The sequence below is a fragment of the Gossypium arboreum genome, chromosome 2, assembly GCF_025698485.1.
Source record: "Gossypium arboreum isolate Shixiya-1 chromosome 2, ASM2569848v2, whole genome shotgun sequence".
NCBI lineage: Eukaryota > Viridiplantae > Streptophyta > Magnoliopsida > Malvales > Malvaceae > Gossypium > Gossypium arboreum.
Window position 1 is genome coordinate 2,435,053 of NC_069071.1, and position 19,178 is coordinate 2,454,230.

Below are 19,178 nucleotides of genomic sequence, written 5' to 3' on the forward strand. Positions count from 1 at the left end.
CTAGATCTTATTTATTTTATTAATAGTTAGCCACTTTATTATTTATTTTATTCGATTTACCCTATTATTTCATTTAAAATTTTATTTTATCCTTTTCTTATTTAATTTCAACCATTTTTACAAATTGTTTTATTTATCTATCTATTTATTTATTTATTTTTATTTTAAAAAAATCCTATTGTATATATCCTTTTATTTGTGCATTTATTTGTTCATTTACTATTATTGTCATTATTATTTTTATCTTTAATTTTATTCTTGTTATTTTATTATTCTTTTATTATTTTTGCACGATGCATAAAAAAATGTAAAACTTTTAAATCATGGCAATATTCATTATTTTCGGAATTAGCAAAGTCGTATCCCTAACTTACGGGATATGACTTCTTTTTAAAACTGAAATAGTGGAATATCCATTTTCAAAAATATAAAAACGAGATTTAAGTAACGATTTAAACAGCGATTATTCTGATTTTCGAAAACTAAAGGTGTCATGTCCTAACTCACGGGACAAGATCCTTCTTCTTGATTAACTCGGAATAAAGCCTGTTCTATTAAAATATCTTAATACGAAGGGATCACATTTTAAATTCTCTCTAAATTTTTAATTTTCAACAAGGGTGCTAATTTTGGGTACCAATTTTGGGCGTAACAAAGGTGCTAATCTTTCCTCGTGCGTAATCGAATCCCGAACCTATTTCTTAAATTTCGTAGACCAAAAAAATCATTGTTTTAGTAAATTAAATCTTTTATTAAAGTGATCAAATTACGAGGTGATCCGATCACACCTTATAAAAAGAATTAGTGGTGACTTCCATTTTCGTTTTCAAAATATAAATCGATGTTTTAAAAAAAAAAAGTTTCAACAACGTCTACTGCAAAAGTCAAGGTCATGGGTATTCATAACCTCTTTTCAGCCATTTTCGCTGAAGAAAACTACAAGGATTGGCCTAAATCCAAATCGCGAGTATACGAGCGAATCATACTTTTGAGAGAATTATCTATGAAAAATATGAGGGGCTGAGTTATCAAACAGCTGCATATGTAAGTGACCAATCAAAGGAACAGCAGAAAGTGTAGGAGGAAGAAGATTAGAATAAACTGAGAACCGCGTACGCTTGTGGTGCACATTGATCATGGTGATTGATTGACATCTCATCATGAATAGGAGTAGCGAGGGTCCATCTCTAAAGTGTGAATTATTTGGCTTAGAATTTGTCTTACCCCCACCAATTAATTGAAGATTGATAATGGCCCTCAACAATTAATCCAATGAACATCTGGAGTTATCTTATAAGTAAAATAATGGGATTTGAACAAATTTAATGGCGTTTAACAATAATGACACCAACCCCACTAAGATTTGATACATATTATTTTTATATATCTTCTCAACTGACGCTTTGGCCCCTCTCTTAATTATCACTGCATGATTGCATTCTACATACTTCGTTTGCATTTTCAACAAAAATAAATAAGATTACTCGTTAGCTTTCTAAGTATATATTTTTATCAATAAATAATTTTAATATCTTTTATATATTTAGCATCAAATATACGTAATCAGTTATAAAATTAACATATTAATATCATTAAAATTAATATTTTATTTAACATTTAAAAAACGATCAAATTAAAAAAATTAACAACAGTTATCACCATTAAATAACTATTACAACTTCTTATTAAAATAATTATTACATCTAAGACCATGTTTATTCAGTGGAAATAACGTGATACAGCAGTTAGTACAGACGTTGCAATTTAACCACAAATTATTTCTCATCCACTGACGGTTTTTTTTTTTTTTTGTTGATTTATATGTCTAACTTCCATTGCTAAAAGGTGAGAATATTGTAAAACCTAGGCCACCGACATTTGATTAAATCTCAAATTTATATTCTAATTTTAATTCATCTGTGATGTGATAATTGAATTTTAATTTGATATAATTATACATTAAAATTTTAATTTTTATTTAATTATATGTAATTTTATTTTATTCAATTCTAAATATTTAAAAACAATAATTTATCATGTTCGTGAATAAATTCTTTTACATGTAAAACGTAATATCTAAAATAGTGCCATCTTGATTGTAATATTAAAATGATGAAATTGTATTTTTGTTATCATAAAATTTTGATTTCATCCTTGCTAACGTGATACGTTAAATTATTAATTTAAGAAAAAATTTTAAGTCAAATTATATATTTGTCTCTATATATTTTTTCGTTTTCCTTCTTCTTTTTGTTCAGTGACCAAACAATGTTAAAAGAAATTCCTTTTAATGCGTAATTATTTTAAGATTTTAATGTTTAATAGGAGTAGAATTTTATTTCATTTATATATTTTAACTTTTATAAGTATAGATTTTGAAGAAATATTGTAAATATGATTATTGACAAATAAAATACATATTTTTCTTTTATTCTTTTATTTCTCTTGTTGTTATTCTCTTTATTATTTATTTAATAATATGTTACCAACATAATATTAGATTTTTTTGTCTAGATTTAAAAAAAATTCCTATAACCACTCGAAGATAGAACCCATGCGTATATGTTAAAATTATTGAGTGATTTTTCCTATGCTCAATTGATAAATAAAATAATTATGATTCTCTTTAGTTGATCTTATTGGTTTATTTTTCTAATTTTATATTTATATGCATGTATTATGAGCTGGTATTATGACTCATGTATATGTATAAATTGAGAGTCTTACTCATAACTTATTATTTTAACTGAATTTCATATTGCTTATTGTAGCGACGTAAAAATTAGCTTTAGCTTCGGTTGCTAATTGTGGCGATTAAAAACTTGGAAATTAAAGTTTGATTTAAAATAAATCGGGAGTCGCCACCGATCCTTTTTCTAGGTGTGATCGGACACCTATTAGATTTCCTTTTTTAAAAACGAGAAAAAGGCCGAGTTAAGGTCTACGTTAAAAAGCCAGAGAAAAATTAGGGTTCGGGAGTCGGTTATGCGCGAGAAAGGTATTAGCACCCTCGCGACGCCCAAAAATTGGTATCTCATAAACAAGTGTTGTCTTGATTTTCAAAAATATGAGTTCAAAGTAATATTCAATCGTGATCCGATTCAAAACATGAAAACTTTTAATTTTTGATTTCCCTTTTTTTGAGAAGGGTATACCGATTAAACACGAACCGACAAATTCCACTCAACATAGCAATGGAACCGTCGACTTGGTATTAAACCGATATGTTGCCTTTGATTATCGAAATTAATTTAGAAACAAAAACGTGATTTTTTAAAACGTGTAAGACAAAAGCGAATACGAAATAAATAAACAAATGAAAGGACTAGGTATACATATTTAAGCAAATGACAAACATAACAAAAATATTAAAACAATAACCGTGCATGCAAGATTAAATATGATATAGTATTGAATACAAGAACACAAAAAGAATACGATGAATATACACATGAAAATAATTAAGAGTATATATGTAAAATATGTATATGTAAATATTAATGGTATTAGCAAGATGTATAAGATAATAAAATATATAACTAGTGATGTTAAATATATATTCATAATATTTACGTATGTACACAAAATAAATATCGAGGAACACATGCATCTAAAGAACATATATACCAATATATATAACGATATTATGAAAGGGAACGAAACAAATAATGCATAAGGTTAAAAGCGAAGTTTTGAATAAAATTATTACCTATATACATATATAATAATAAAATGGATACATGAAATGACATGAGAAATATACGTATGAATTTAGTATACAAGACTAACAATTGAATAGAATCATACACATGCACAATATTAGAATGTATATACATACATAATAATAATAATGTTAGAACACCTATTAATAATATTACATAGATATATGCATATATGTATAATAATGATGAAAATAATAATAATAATAGTGAAAATAGGATAATAATAAATATAATAGTAAAAAGATAATACTATATGAAATGTGTATATATATATAATAACACACATATGCTAATATGAATAACGATAATAATACTAATAATAATAAAATACGAAGAAGTATATATAATATAATAATAATATTAAAATACAATAATTAAAAATAATATTATATATGAATATATACAATATTCACATGTAAAAAGCGTATACTAATACATAGTAATAATAATAACAATAATAATAATAATACTAATAATAATAATAATAAATAAGAAAAAGGACAAAAATGAACTAAAACAAAGCTTTGGGGTAATTTTTAAAAAATAAAAGGAAGGACCTATTTGAATGCGCTTGGAGCGACGGGGGCTTCTGGCGTAATTTTCCGGCGCATTTAAACGGTGCGTATCATAGGGGGACCAAATTGCAGAACGCAACAATCAACGGGGCCAATTTTAAAAAAATATAAACTAAATTGTAAAACGCCTAAAAAGCGGAAGGGTCATTCGCGCAATTAGACCCTTCCGCAAAAACACGCGGATCCTAACCCTGGAGCGGATCGGGTCGACCCGACCCGTCTCAAAACGGCGTCGTTTTTGTGTTTAAATCCGGGTACCAAAACGGTACCGTTTCGCTGGGCTATAAATAGCCTAAAAATCTGAAAAAAAAATCATTTGTGAGGTGGGAAAGAAAAAAAAGAAAGAGAGAAAGGGAGAGAAAAGAAAGGGGAGAGGGAGGGAGCTCCGGTGGGACTCGGCCAGGTCCGAGCACGGACGGTCATCGACCAAATCACCGTGAGTAAATTTTTTTTTCTTTTTGTATTTTATTTTATGTTTTAAAATATTATTATCTATTTATTTATATGTATTTATGGGTGTAAAAAATTAAATCGAAGATAGAAATAGAAAAACAATCACCTTAGGGTTTTGATTTCTAATTTTTGCCTTGTTGATTTCTTGGTTTTGGGTATTGAATCTACGCCTTTTGATGTTAAAACGTAGTATCAATTGTTTTTTTGTTAAGAAAGCGAAAAAGAAAAAAGAAAGGAGAAAAAAGACCCCCCTTTTACATTATTGTTCGGCCTTTTATAGCCTATTTTTGTCACACTTTTATTATTCTTTTTTGCTATCTGCTTCTGCTTTGCTTCTGTTGTTTTTGCAGGGCATGGAAGACCGGGCGCGTGCATGGAGGCATGGGGCGTGCGTGGGGAGTGGTGTACCAGGGTATGGGGCTAGTGTCAGAGGAGAGTGGGGCGTGGTGGCCGCGCACATGGGACAACGGCGCCAGAAACCCTAGGGTTTCTGGCTTTCCAAATTTTTTAGAGTTTGGGCCTATCGGGCTTTACTGTTTTGGGTTGGCTGATGTATTAATTGGGCTTGGTGGGTATTGGGTTGTTTAAGTTAGGGTAGGTTAGTGGGTTTAGTTAGGTTTAATGGGTTTTGGGTTTGTAAGGGTTTAGGGGTTTGGCCCAAAATTGGCCTGTACAGCTGCCCCTCTTTGTTCATTGTCGTGTAACGGGAATGGAGCAAAGACATAATGAAAGGCCAATTTTGCCCGGTCTTGCTGGGTCTTGACTTCATTGGTGATAATCTCCTTCCAGTCCACTATATCTTGTAGCTTTGGTTCAATCCACTGTACCTTCCGACATATGCCTTGCAGCTTCGATCTTCTCTAATGTAACTTCACTTGTATGAGATTTTGGGGCTTCGATCTGCTTCACTTGTAGCTTTGGTTCAATCCACTGTATCTTTTGACATATGCCTTGTAACTTCAATCTACTCCAATGTAACTTCCAGGATATGAGATTTGTGTCTTCGATCTGCTCTTTTATCACTTCAGTTAGATGAGATTCGTGATCTTCTCTTCTGTAACTCTAGCGAGGCAAGATCTGATATCCTCAATCAGCTCTACTGCAACTTCAAGGAGACCGGGCTTGCAACTTTGACCTACTTCACCGCACTTCAAGGTATCCAAATCTGGTGTTTTCCATCAGCTTCAATCTTTAGTCTTTGCTTGGCGTGTGATCTTGTGTTCAACTCATTTCTCGCAATATGAATTGACTCTTTAAAAACGGACATCAAAAACAAAAATTGAAAATACCTCATCAGGTGAACTGAGGCTCAACTCATTTCTCGCAATATGGGTTGATTTTTGAAACGTAGAAATTAAAAGGCTCAACTCACCTCTCGCAACATGAGTTAATAATTTGAAAAGTAGATTTCGAAAAACGAAAATTAAAGGCTCAACTCACCTCTCGCAATATGAGTTGATCTTTGAAAAAATAAAAAAGACAGAAATTGAAAATAGAAATTAAAAGACTCAACTCACCTCTCGCAATATGAATTGACTTTTGAAGATAGAATTTGAAAATACCTTAGCGTGCCGCAAGGCTCAACTCACTTCTCGCAATATGAGTTGATTATAGATTTAATAGGAATTGAAATTACCTCAGCGTGCCCCGAGGTTCAACTCACTTCTCGCGATATGAATTGATTTTTTTGAAACATAAATTGAAATTACCTCAACATGTCTTGAGGCTCAACTCACCTCTCGCAATATGAGCTGATTTTCTTGGAAAACATGAATTAAAAAGCAGAAATTGAAAATACCTCAGCGTGCCCTGAGGCTCAACTCACTTCTCGCAATATGAGTTGATTTTTGAAACATAAATTGAAATTACCTCAACGTGTCTTGAGGCTCAACTCACCTCTCGCAAGATGAGTTGATTTTTGAAAAACAGGAATTAAAAGGTTCAACTCACCTCTCGCAATATGAGTTGATTCTTGACAAACAGAAATTGAAATTACCTCAGCGTGTCCTAAGGCTCAACTCACCTCTCGCAATATGAGTTGATTTTGATAAAGTAGAAATTAAAAGGTTCAACCCACCTCTCGCAATATGAGTCGATTCTTGACAAACAGAAATTGAAATTACCTCAGCGTGTCCTGAGGCTCAACTCACCTCTCGCAATATGAGTTGATTTTGACAAACAGAAGTTGAAATTACCTCAGCGTGTCCTGAGGCTCAACTCACTTCTCACGATATGAGTTGATTTTTGAAACATAAATTGAAATTACCTCAACGTGTCTTGAGGCTCAACTCACCTCTCGCAATATGAGCTGATTTTCTTGGAAACATGAATTAAAAAGTAGAAATTGAAAATACCTCAGCGTGCCCTGAGGCTCAACTCACTTCTCGCGATATGAGTTGATTTTTGGAAAAAACAAAATTGGAAGACAGAAATTGAACATCAAAAATATCAAAACCTGTCATTTGGTAGAATTCAAGTGTCTTTTCATTTGATTCAATGCGACTCTCATTCCAGATTTCTTGCTCTGCTGGAGTACCTGTAAATACCATGCATGATGTTATCATGATATGCACATGTTTGTCTTAAATGCCTTTATGCCTACATGATTATGCGAGTGCTCCTTAAGTATGTTTGTCGTATATGTCTTTTTCGTCTCGATTCTTGTGATGGTCCACATTCATTACTTCGGCTCTTTACTTTCTCTTTACGCCATGTACATGTCTTCAAGCTTCACGAGTAATCGACGTTCCTCAGATGTCACTCTTTTGTCCCCAATTGAACTTTGTTCCTACTTTGAAACTCTTGTGCTTATTAAATTTTCATCCAGGTAATGCTTAACATTTCTTTTGTTTAAAGCATGTCATTTCACCATTTATCATGTAAATAAACACATAATGATATGCATGAAAATGGTCAGGTAGGGACAAAAAGGATATCTCATATTCCTTTATTTCAAATGTGGCAAACAAAGAAAGTTAACTAATGATAGTACAAAAATGTGCAAAGGAAAGAAAAGATCGTATTCAACGGATACAAATGCTCTAGATATTCGACACATGAACTCTTCACGTTCCTCAATCAAGAATCTTTTAGAGTCTGGCTCCTTGCGTAGAAGATTTCGAGCTTTCAGAGATGCTTCAAATACTGTAGTCTCACTGTTTGTCGTACAGTTTAAAACGCCTTGCCTTGTAAGCCAAATATTTGCTTCATTAGAACGCCCTCTTGGGTTTTCATCCTAATCTTTTATGTTTAACCAAAGCGCCTTTTTCGGGTTTTCGCTCTGATCCCTTCCTCTTTCTTTTTCTTTTTTTTTTTAGATGCCCTTTAAAGGTCTTCATCTTAAGCATAATATTTCTTCACTGCATCTGAGTTCACTGGATTCAACAACTCTTTCCCATCCATCTCGGTAAGGATCAAAGCTCCTCCTGAGAATGCCTTCTTTACGACGTACGGTCCTTCCCGTTTGGTGCCCATTTCCCTCGGCAGGTCTTTTTGTATTGGGAGAATCTTTCTCAGCACGAGTTCTCCTTCATGGAATTCTCTTGGTCGTACCTTCTTGTCATGGGCTGCGATCATTCTCTTTTGGTACATTTTCCCGTGACAAATTGCCCTTAGACGTTTCTCTTCAATGAGGTTCAACTGATCGTATCGAGCTCGAACCCATTCTGCTTCTTCTAACTTTGATTCCATCAATACTCGCAGAGAGGGGATCTCAACCTCGATAGGTAGCACAGCTTCCATGCCATAGACTAGAGAGAAAGGAGTTGCTCCCGTAGATGTTCGCACAGATGTGCGATATGCAAACAAAGCAAATAGAAGTTTCTCATGCCAATCTTTATATGTCTCAGTCATTTTCCCAATGATCCTCTTGATATTCTTGTTGGCTGCTTCAACAGCCCCGTTCATTTTTGGGCGATAGGGCGAGGAATTATGATGCTTTATTTGGAACTGCTCGCACATTTCTTTCATCATCTTATTGTTCAGATTCGTGGCATTATCTGAAATGATTCTTTCGAGCAAACCATCTTGGCAAATGATTTCCTTTTTCAAGAACTTGCAAGCTGCGATCCTCGTCACATTGGCAAATGAAGCAGCTTCTATCCATTTTGTGAAGTAATCGATAACCATAAAAATGAATCGATGTCCATTTGATGCTTTTGGAGAAATTGGCCTATAACATCCATGCCCCACATAGAAAAAGGCCACGGAGAAGTCATGGCGTGAAGGGCGAAGGGCTACATGAATTTTATCGCCATAGATTTGACATTTGTGGCATTTTTCGCAAAACTAATACGATCGCTTTCCATCGTCAACCAAGAGTAACCGAGTCTCATAATCTTTCCGCCATCTGAAACCATTGGCATGTGTCCCACAGATTCCTTCATGGACATCTTCAAGTATATTTCTGACTTCGACATCATCCACGCATCTCAAAAGTACTCGATCTTTTCCTCTTTTATATAGGATGTTCCCATCAAGAACAAATCCCGCTGCCATTCTTCTGATTGTTCTTTTGTCGTTCTCATTCGCTTGTTCGGGATAGCTTTGATTCTTGATATATTCTAAGATATCATGGAACCATGGCCGTCCGTCTGCCTCTTTCTCAATGCTACAACAGTGTGCAGGGACCTCATATATGCTTATTTTGAAGGGCATTATTTCTGCTTCTTTACTTGCTTTGAACATTGAAGCCAAAGTGGCCAAGGCATCCGCCAGTTGGTTCTCTTCTCGTGGGAAGTAATGAAAAGTTATTTCTTTGAATTCTGGATTAATCCACCACTAAATTCTTGTACTTAATCAATTTTGAGTCCCTCACTTCCCATTCTCCACGGATTTGGTAAATCACTAGAAATTTGAGTCTCCGTATACCTCCAAGATCTCGATGTTTCGCTCGATAGTCGCACGAAGCCCCATGATCTGAGCCTCATATTTTGCGATATTATTGGTGCGAAGAAGTTCGGTCTTGCGGTGAGCGGATAATGATTCCGTCTGGTGATACCAGATTACTCCAATTCCATGCCCTAACGCATTCGACGCACCATCAAAGCACATCTTCCATGACCTCTCTTTTGATGACTCGGATTCTATTTACGAGATGCACATTAAGTCTTCGTCTGGGAAATCGAATCTTAAAGGCTCATATTCTTACATTGTTCGAGTTGCTAGAAAATCAGCTATTGCGCTTCCTTTTATCGACTTGACTTACATAAGCAATGTCATATTTCGAGAGGAGAATCGCCATCGCGCCATTCTTCCCTGATAGTGCGGCGATTCCATCATGTATTTTATCGGGTCCAACTTTGAAATCAACCATATCATATGGTACAACATGTATTGTCTAAGTCTCCGAGCTACCCAAACCGTATGCAACAATATTTCTCAATGGATGAATATTTTGCCTCATAATCGATGAACTTTTCTTTGAGGTAGTAGATCGCTTTTCTTTCTTTCGACTCGTCGTGTTGCCCGATATGCAACCCATTGAACTTTCGAACACAGTCAAATACAATATCAAAGGTCTTCCAGAGTTGGCGGTACTAGCACCGGAGGACTAGACAAATATTGTTTTATCTTATCAAAGGCCACTGGCATTCCTCGTTCCATTCTCCGGGTTATGTTTTGAAGAAGCGAAAGATTGGGTCGCATTGGTTGGTAAGTTGAGCGATAAATCAGGCGATGTAGTTTAATCTCCTAAAATCCTCTAACTTCCTTTTGCGTGCGGAGGTGGTAATTCTTGGATGGCTTTTATTTTATCTGGATCAACCTCAATACCTCTTTTCTTCGACAATGAAGCCTAGCAACTTTCCGAGGTAGCCCGAATGTACATTTGGTGGATTAAGCTTTAGTTGAAACTTTCTCGACCTCTCGAACAACTTCTTGAGGTTCACCACATGCTCTTCTTCCCTCGGGATTTAGCAATCATGTCGTCGACGTAGACCTCTATTTCTTTGTGCATCATGTCATGGAATAACGTTACCATAGCCCTCGATATGTTGCCCAAACATTCTTTAACCGAATGGCATCACCTTGTAGCGAGCGTTCCCCACATTGTTTTGAAGGTAGTTTTCTCCATATCCTCGGGGCCATCTTGATCGATTATACCCGAGAATCCGTCCATGAAAGAAAACAATGAATGTTTTTTGTGTTGTCCACCAATGTCAATATGTGGCAAGGAAAATTATCTTTTGGGCTTGCTCGATTCGGTCATGATAATCCATGCACATTCGTACTTTTCCATCTTTCTTTGGTACCGGGACTATGTTAGCCACCCATTCTGGATATTTGGAGGCTTGTAAGAAGCCAGCGTCAAACTGCTTCTTGACTTCCTCTTTTATTTTCAACAGCATTTCGGGTCTTATTCGTCTTAATTTTTGCTGGATGGGCTTGCATTCTGGCATTAATGGGAGCTTATGGACCACTAAATCTTCATCTAGCCCTGGCATGTCCTGGTATGACCATGCGAAAACATCTACGTATTCGCGGAGTAAAGTGATCAAACTATGCCTGGTACTCTCTGAAATAGAAGTCCCAATCTTCACTTCTTGTTTCCTCTCTTCAGTGCCCAAATTTATTGTTTCCACAGATTCTTCATGAGGCAGAATCTGTTTATCCTCTTGTTCCACCATTCTTAACAATTCAGGAGACGAGACATAATCTTCAGCATTTTCTTCGGCTTCAAATTCTCCTAAGCAAACAGCCTTCTCAAAATCGATTTCAAGATTCGTAACGGACTTATTCATGTCGTCAATATCTGAGCACCTGAAAGTTGAATGGAAAAGGAAGCTATAGGGGGACATCCAAGTATTGGAAATAACGAACAAAATGTCATGTTATGGCAATGAGGCAAATGTAAGGATAGGCTATGAAATAAGAAAATGATTATGAAATCGTGACAAAATGCATCTTCATCGATATTCATTTAAATGATAAAGAGCGAATGCAAGCTCTTACAAAAGAATTCTATTATATCTAAGGACACAATAGAAGGTTAATATTTAGCATTACTCTGAAGACTTATAAACTATAAGAAGCTCCTCAGCAGTCCAATTGTTCAACATAAAACCAGGAGGGCAAAGGCGTATCCTTGAGACATCTTTACTTGCACCAGCTTCTTTGTCAATGACACTTATACTGACATTCTGAGAACCCCTTTCAATTAAACCCAGCATGTTTCGTGGATCATCTTGTCCAGGGTACAACATTCCCGCAGATGTAAATGTTTTTGACAAATGAGGGTACTCTATCGGTTCCCATTCTGGTTCTTGGCCTAAAGTTCTTGCAATTCTTCTCTCTTGATCCTTCTTCCTTGTCTTCTTCTTTGGCGCATGTCATTTGGAACCCCAAACCGTATCGGGCCTTATGGTGTGCGGCTTTAAAGCCCTAACTATTCATTGTAGATGTCTCCCTAAACCTCTTCTCGCACGAGCTCCCCTTCCTACGGTCAACTTGACACCCATTCTGGTATTTTTCGACAGTTTTGGCATCAGAATTCTGTTTCCTTCAGCGATGAAAGTGGCATTGACGAATTCGAGGGATCGAAAGGAACATTCCACTGCGTCCTTGCTTACTTCCAGGTATGGCGCATCAGTAGAGATGGATGCGACGATGTCTTCTTCGCCCTCGACTGTGACCAAACAGCCATCCATGATAAATTTCACCTTTTGATGGAGGGATGATGGGACTGCTCCAGCGGAATGGATCCAAGGTCTTCCCAAAAGGCAGTTATAAGAGGGTGTAATGTCCATGACTTGGAACTCGACCTCATAGATGTAAGGGCCCACTTCCAAAGGGATTTCGATCTTTCCCATGACTTCGCGCCTCGTCCCGTCGAATGCCCTTACCATGGAATGACAGGGCCTTAAGTAGGACAAATCCATCGGTATTCTGGAAAGCGTGGCCAATGGCATGACGTTTAATGCTGACCCATTATCGATGAGTACGTTCGGTATTATGTAGCCCTTGCAGCGAGTCGTGATATGCAGCGCTTTCACCGAGCCTCTACCATTTGGCGGTATCTCATCATCACTAAAGAGATGAAATTGTCCGCATTGATTGTTTACCCATCTATCAAGCTTTTCGACAGATATGTTGTTGGCCACATAAGCTTGATTTAACACCTTCAATAAAGCATTCGATGTGGCTCTGAATTTAAAAGAGAGATAGAAGCGAGATTCGTCTTTGGTGCTTGCTCAATTGTTCCACCACACTATACTCGCTGTGCTTAATAAATTTCAAGAATTCTTGAGCTTCTTCCTCATTCACAAGCTTTTTAGTTTCTTGTACGGGTGGAATTTCTTGCTCGACCTCGACTTCGTGCATCACTGCTTTCCCTTTTTGTTTCGAGTCGCTACTTTTCTTTACCGGTTCGACTTCTTTCGAATAACAACGCCCACTGCGGGTAAAATGACCTACCTCCCCAACATCTTCAGTCATGGCTTTGGACTTTTCAACTTCCGGTGTAACGATATTAACATCATATCTCCATCGTACTGCTTTGTTGTCCTTATACGGGAAAGGAGACGGTACTTCAATTACCATCTGTGGTTTCAACGGCTCTCTCATCGCGTCGTAATAGATTATCAACGGTCGATCAGCACTATAAGGAGGCCCTGGTGATTGGCTATCAGAGATGCATACTTCTCTTTCGTTGGCATCTTCCCTCTTATTAAGGACCTTGATCTCCTTATTATCCATCCGGTCTTGAAGTAACTTTTTAAAGTCCTCACATAACTGAATGTCATGTCCAACACTCCCATGAAAATTGCAAAAACTTTGACCTTCTTCTCCAAAAATTCTATCAGAGTGACTGAGCAATCCTTTCTTAACCAATACCTCCCAGATTTTCTGCAGAGGCGTCCTTATTTCTGAAACACATCTTCTGTCCTTCCATTCATCCTCTTTCCCCACTGTGCTCACATTCCCTTCGGTATGGTTGGGGAATGGGTTCCCCGTGGCATTACTGGCACTATCGAATCGTAGGATACCCGCGTCAATAAGTCATTGAACTCTTCTTTTGAAAGCAAGACAGTTCTCAGTAGAGTGCCCCTGGTTTCCTGCATGGTATGCGCAACTAGCATTTGAATCGTACCATTTCGGGTATGGAGGTTTAAGGGGTGCCATGTAATGGGGAGATATTAATTGCTTCTTCAGAAGTTTTGGGTACAGTTCCCCATATGATACAGGAATAGGGGTGAATTGCTGTCTCTCGGGATTGGGCCTTGTTGGTCTTGGTTCATTTCTGGGTTGGCTTTGAGTGGGTAGAGTGTTTTGTGGGAATGTGGTGACGGGCCTTTGGTTATTCATGGCGTATACAGGGTAGAAAGAAGGTGATGCTTGGTAGTAAGGGGTTTGAGGAGGATAATACAAATTCGGGGGTGGATAATTTCGAGGTCGGGGTTGGTTAGGATACGTATTGGGAATGTAATGACTCCCAGTTCCTACCATGTGGGCTTCTGGCTCTTTCTTCCTTACGGGTGCTGCTTTTCTTGAGCCTTCTGATCCTTCCATTCTACCACTTTTGACGGCATTTTCTATGAGTTCACCAGATATTACGATATCCGAAAAATCCTTCGTAGCACTTCCCACCAGCTTGTCATAGAATGGTGCTTTCAAAGTATTGATGAAAAGGACTGTTATCTCAGTCTTAGTTAGTGGAGGCTCCACTTGGGCCGAGATATCTCACCATCTTTGCGCATATTGTCTAAAGGATTCTGTTGGTTTCTTCTCCATCATTTGCAAGGTCATACGGTTTGGCACCATCTCCGATACATGCTTGTACTGATCGCAAAATGCTGACGTCAAGTCCTTCCAGGATCGAATCTTTTCCCTACTAAGTTGATTGTACCACCGGAGAGCTGACCCTGTTAGACTATCTTGGAAGCAATGTATGAGTAGTTTATCCTCGTTCACATAACCAGTCATTTTTCGACAAAACATGACCAGATGCGCCTTTGGACATCTCGTCCCATCATACTTCTCAAAATCAGGCACTTTAAACTTTGGGGGCAAAATCAGATCGGGTACCAAACTGAGTTCTTTGGCACCTAGTGCGGAGAAGACTTCAGTGCCTTCTATCGCTTTGAGTCTTTCCTCTAGACTCCTATATTTTGCGTCATGGTTATCCGATTTCAACTTGGCTACCTCTGCTGGGTCATCCAAATCTGGAACTAGTGGATCAGCAGGACTAGCCCCTAGATTTGACGCAAATATTCCTTGCCCCAAATTAGTGGGTGGACCAGGTGGCATAGGTCGATGTTCCAAGCCAGTGGGTTCCCCTTGAGCATACCCTCTCTGTGTTGTATATGCGAGTGGTGGAGTGAATCCTGGGGGATAGAGTGGATCCTGATCGTGGTGCATTCTTGATCGAGATTCCTCAATGTCAGGGCTCCGCATAGGTCCTTTTCCTTTAACTAGGGCTGACATCATCTCTATCATCTTGGCCATTTGATCTCTTTGCTCGAGTGATTCCTCTCGAGATCTCACCATTAGGTCTCTCGTCTCTTGTTGCGATTTGGCCAGTTGCTCTTGCAATTCTCTTTGAGCCTTTTCCATCCTTTCAATTCTCTCATTGAATTCAGCTTCCATCACTCTAGCTTGTCGGCGCATTTTATACTGATGACGCAGTTCCAGTCTTGTGGTATTACAACTGCGCATTATATATTTTGTCTTCAGCGACCGAGTATGGGATATGCAATGTATGGATGAATGCATGAATGAATGCACGAATGTCAAAATGTTAATATGTTAATCATGCAAGGAATGTAAGAAATTGGTGTTAATTTCAAGGTAGCCCCATATTTAGGCATTTCATTTATCAACATAGTCTATTACACAAAGTTTCCATTTTTCCAACGGTTACACAAATTTCCTAGCCACATTGCCTTGTTTCTTCACTTGCTCTAAAAACTCTGATATGCTCGATTTTCGGCTAGGAGGGAATTGGCAACTGAGAACTTCGGCTTCATCTGATAATTGAACAACTTGCATAGCCGCTTTGCGAATTTCATTGATCAAGAAGTCGAGTTGTATTTCTTTTTCTTTGAGAGTTCCTTCATACGCGTGAATGTCCCTATCGTACTGCTCACTCTTTTCTTCTAGAGTCTTCAGGAGGTTATCTAATTGTTGTTGACGAGATTGCAGCATATTTTCTAGATCTCGTGTTTTCCTTTTTAGTTCTTGATGTTCAGACTGACTATTCGCCAATTCTGCAGTCACTATTTCATGCTCGGCGTTCTTCCTTCTTAACTTTATCACGGTAGCCTTGACCTTTTCCTCCTCTTTCTTTGCTTTTCCTTCCAAAACTCCATTCCTCCTTGATATTGCTAATTTCTTCCTTCCATTCTCATTGTCGACTTGCCTAACCCGCTATTCTTTATAGTGTTTCTTAATTTCTTGTTTTCCAAATGAAGGCCCCTTAAGTCGTTTCTCATAATCTCGGCTTCTCTTTGTATTTTTTCAGTTCTGGATCTTTCAACATGAACTTCGATCTTCAGTTGATAGTTTTCTTCTTGAAGGGCACTAAGGTCCCGAGACATCTTGGCCTTTTCGCGTTCGAATTCTTGTCTTGCCGTTTCTAGCTCAGACAGCGTTTCCTTTGAGAAAGGATTCTGGATGAGGTGGTTTGTTGACGAGATTTGCTGACTATTTACCCGTTGCTTCCTCCATACGTCGTAATCTTGGGTAAGGGTATCAGCATAAATCTTGGGTAAGGGTATCAGCATACAAGGCTAATTCCACGAAATGAATTTCCTTCCAAGACTTTGCAGTGTCTCGGACTCTCTTCATATATCCTTCACCCATGGAAAACTTAACTCGAATCGTGCTAATCCTCCGTTCTGGGAAGAATTGTCGCAAGAAAATTGCCTTTGGACCAATAGCGGGGCATATCCAACTCCTCCCCATAACCCAAGTAAAGGTACCTAATCTTGGCTTCCACATTTGTATAGTAGAACTGAAGGACGAATCCAGGGTGCTCTCCATGTTATATCCTCGGCGCGAAGATTCTGAAAGACTGATACCCAATGTTGCTCGGTGACTTCCTTCGGCCATTCTTTCTTGAGGAAAGCTTCTAGCGGGGAGAATGTTTTAGAAAACATATGGAATGGAGTGCGCTCTACCTTCCAGAAGTGACTCAAAATCCAAACATTGAGCAACTGCGCGCATCCGGTAAATCGTCCCTCCCCTTTTCTTTGACAACTACTCAGGGACCTAAAAGTTTCTGCTAGGATGGTTGGGACAGGGTTGACTCCTTGTTTTAACCTTTCGAAGAAATCAACTACTGTCACTTCGAGATGTCCGAGAACCTTTGGGAAAATAACCAAACCATAAATGGCCAGCGAATAGATTTACCCTTTCAACATGTCGGGATGGTTCGAGTCAAATCTCGTCGGAGGACCATGGAATGCAAATGGTTTCGTTCTTCTTCTTTATCATCTTTCAGCCCATGCATCGGTCATGTCTGTCGGTCTCACTAACTTTTTCTTGAAGGTCATCGGCTTAGGCTCCTTCACATATATTTTGCGAATTGTACATTGTCGATCGGAGTAAAGCAAGCATACTCTTCTATGGTTGGAGTCATGTCTTCTTGATTGAAGGTGAAACACTGATAAACTGGGTTCCAGAACCGAACCATGGCTTGAATCAACTGTTCGTCTACACGGATGGTGATCAGGTGAGCTATATCTCCATACCTCTCAGTGAAAATGTCTCTAGTGTCTGAATCCCACTGATTCCAAATTTGAACCAAATCTTCGAGGTTATTTTGACGAATATTCACAGTTATTTGTTCGGGCAAATTGGCAGCACACCTTTCCACAAGACTATCCCCCTTGTCCCTCTGAGTTTTTAGAGACCAGTCCCGCACCACGGCATTCTTCTCGGTCATTTGTGTAATTGACTCCTCCATTAGAAACCCGTTTTTTGGCAACCAACCTTTAATCAACACCCTCCTAATATGATGCCTATGATGCATGATAAAAATAAAAACAAGCAAACTTGGTTAGTAAACACAACAAACATAATTTGAAAAATAAACTAAACTGCCCGATCCAATTATTTTGCATAAATAGTGTAAATGAAAGGCATTTTCCCCGTGTACTTATTTTGGTGACTATAAGCGGACAGAGGTTCGGCATGGCTCTAATTGGATAGCTCGTATGGTTCATTATATGTAGTCTCGGTTCTAGACAGGTACTCGAATTGCTCGTACTATCATCCGCTAAGATTAGCACAAAGCCTCGGTCATAACCCATCACGAGCTCACGAGTTCAATTCGAGGATTACATTTACTTATGCCTATGCGGAGGGACAAGTTAACTCACGAAAGCATAAGTCATATGTAACCCGAAAGTATTCACTAGCTCATGCGGAGGGACGAGTTAACTCACGAAGGCGTAGCGTTTACTTTCACTTAAGCAGACGGAGCCGGGTAGAGAGCTCATGTTATGCGAAAATGCAAGTGCACGGTATGTGGGGAAAAACTTCATAAACCTTTACGTTTTGCTAAAAAAACTAAACCAAAATTAAAACCATAAAAATTGAAAACTAAAAAACAACCAAATAAGAAAGTTAGAAGAACTATTTACAACACGATACAAATGCATGAATTTTGAAAATGAGATTTTCGGATCACGACCAAATATTTACTTTGAACAAGGAAATTTGAAAATTTTGACAAAACGTGTTTAATTCCGACACGACTCTCAAAAAGGATCCCCGATGGAGTCGCCAACATGTAGCGACGTAAAATTAGCTTTAGCCGATTCGCTAATTGTGGCGATTAAAACTTGGAAATTAAAGTTTGATTTAAAATAAACCGAGTCGCCACCGATCCTTTTTCTAGGTGTGATCGGACACCTATTAGATTTCCTTTTTTAAAAATGAGAAAAAGGCCGAGTTAAGGTCTACGTTAAAAAGCCAGAGAAAAATTAGTGTTCGGGAGTCGGTTACGCGCGAGGAAGGTATTAGCACCCTCGCGACGCCCAAAAATTGGTATCTCATAAACAAGTGTTGTCTTGATTTTCAAAAATATGAGTTCAAAGTAATATTCAATCGTGATCCGATTCAAAACACGAAAACTTTCAATTTTTGATTTCCCTTTTTTTGAGAAGGGTATACCGATTAAACACGAACCGACAAATTCCACTCAACATAGCAATGGAACCGTCGACTTGGTATTAAACCGATATGTTGCCTTTGATTATCGAAATTAATTTAGAAACAAAAACGTGATTTTTTAAAACGTGTAAGACAAAACGAATACAGAAATAAATAAACAAATGAAAGGACTAGGTATACATATTTAAGCAAATGACAAACATAACAAAAAATATTAAAACAATAACCGTGCATGCAAGATTAAATATGATATAGTATTGAATACAAGAACACAAAAAGAATACGATGAATATACACATGAAAATAATTAAGA